Source organism: Otolemur garnettii, unplaced genomic scaffold (assembly GCF_000181295.1).
Source record: "Otolemur garnettii isolate 467f Iridium unplaced genomic scaffold, OtoGar3 scaffold00009, whole genome shotgun sequence".
NCBI classification, from domain to species: Eukaryota; Metazoa; Chordata; class Mammalia; order Primates; family Galagidae; genus Otolemur; species Otolemur garnettii.
This window is the reverse complement of record NW_003852404.1, coordinates 32,872,914-32,875,137: the sequence shown is the minus strand read 5'-3', so window position 1 is coordinate 32,875,137 and position 2,224 is coordinate 32,872,914.

The window sequence follows — 2,224 nt, the reverse complement described above, 5'->3', positions numbered from 1 at the left end:
TTTTTTCAAGTAGATTATAAACACCTTGAAACAAGTTAGGTTTTCATTATTATCCTCAAGGATTTAGCAATAATCCTCATATTGCTGTTGCTTAGCAAATTCAATTAGCATCATTACCACAGAAAAATTTTATTATAATGTTTCTTTAAAATTTACCACTATTATTGATATAGACTCAGCTTCACCATCTATTAATAACCTTCTTGTAAAAACTACATGCAATATTTAAAAAGTGGACCAAAAGGATGCATGAGAAGTAATGAAATAATATTTTCCCTTCTCTTATTGAGTTTCTATAATCACTTCAAGGAAAATATTTAAATACTGTAAATTAGTTATTTATGAGAAGGGATAAGTGAAATTATTTCAGGGAAAATGATCATCCTTTAAATCAGATTGTATATTAGTGACCCCCAAGTCACAATTACCTGAATGATAATGACTAGCTGAGCTCAACTTTTTCTCTTCTTATTCCACAGTTGCCCTCAGCAACAGAGAAATATCCATTTCCCTATATCATACTATTCTTGGTGCCAACCAAGGAGCAGGGTAAAGTTTGTGTTAAGGTAAAAAGGCAGACTCTGCAAGTGTCAAGTTTCCTGAAGACATTCCATCAGTCTGGCAACATTCAGGAAAATATATCTGAACCACATCTGAGATTGGGCCCATAGAACAGTCATTGCTGGGGCCAGCTCCAAACCAGTTTTATCCTTCAATAAGTGTGCTGGCTTGAATAAATTCCATCACAAGGCTTTATTCAGTTCCAAGTGAAAAAAAATCTCTTAAAAAATAAAAAGAATCTCTCTTAATACATCTACCCTCATACTTATCAGGGTTATCAGTAGGAAAGGAATTGTCAGAATAGATCGTGATCCTGATACCACATTTTTAGAATCAGCTTATTCAGGTAAAAGTTAAGGCAATTTATGGGGTAAATGGTAAAAGAAATTGCTGTCATTGCCCTGCTAAGCCTCGGAAGAAATGAAGAATTTCAGTCTTTGGTGCTGTCAAACTGACACCATTCATCATCAGTGAATTGGCTTTTAGCTTTAAAATAAATAAAACAAACCAGAGCTCCTCTTCAGGGCCCTATAATAAAGGCAACTCCCTACTGTAGCTCATCTTGGTCTGAGAGCTGATAGAAAAAACAAAAAAGAAAGAAAAAGAAAAAAGAAAAAAAGATTTCAAGTCCTTAATACTCCCAAGACTGCAACTCACACTGGAGTCAAACAATCTCAAGGAGTTACTGAACTAAGTATTGATTGCAAACACTGAGACTGTTTGTTATTTGATTTTTCAGTTTCCAAGGAATGAGATGAAATTCACACACACACACACAAAAAGCATGCTCTGGTTCCTGGAAGCCAGAGTTTACGTGACTTGAATTCATTTAAAGAGAATAATTTATATTGGCATGAATAAATAATAGCAGGAATTCTAACTGTCCAAACACGATATATAATACCCTGAGAAAACACTTGGACCACATTGTAATGTCCTCTGTATTTTATGTTATGAGCAACTATAAGAACTAAATCATTTCAGAATCACCTACACACTCAGGTTTTTTAAGCTGGATTTGTCAAACAGCATCTTGGCATTGGTCTGAGATACAGAGGCAGCTTATGTTGTAATCAACCTCTCCTCTCTAAGCTTGCCTTGCCTCTCTAAACTTGAAAGCAAGTGACTTACAAAGACTATCAGAATAACATGATGCCCCTTTACCAAGTCTCTCTTCATGAGAAAACAATAAATAGCCAGTGAACTTTTAGAAAACCATAGACTATGTGAGAGAGAAATTTTCTACATCTTTAATTAAATTGGTAGATGAAAACCTCCCCAGCTGTTACAAATTAAGTCCTGCTCGCTGCTTCCGGTAGAGATATCTGTACCAAGAACACGTGCAGGCTTTGTTTTCTTTTGTTCACATTAAATCTTAAATGATCCGACTCCTTTGAATTAACCTAATAGCAGATGAGTATTGAGTGCCATCCTCTATGAGTTTCTTTTTCTGCAGATCAGACTTTTATATGTCAGCATTTAGCAAGGTTATTTATGTCATTAAATCTAATAGTAAAGATTTAAATCCTAACATGCTTTAATGCTCAGGATGGAAAATACCTGAACTGGAGAGCAAATAAAACGAGGCTTTATTTCAGTAAATGACCAAACAGAAGAGTTGTGTAGCTCAAAGAAAAGGGCACAGATCAGGAGGGAGGAGAAA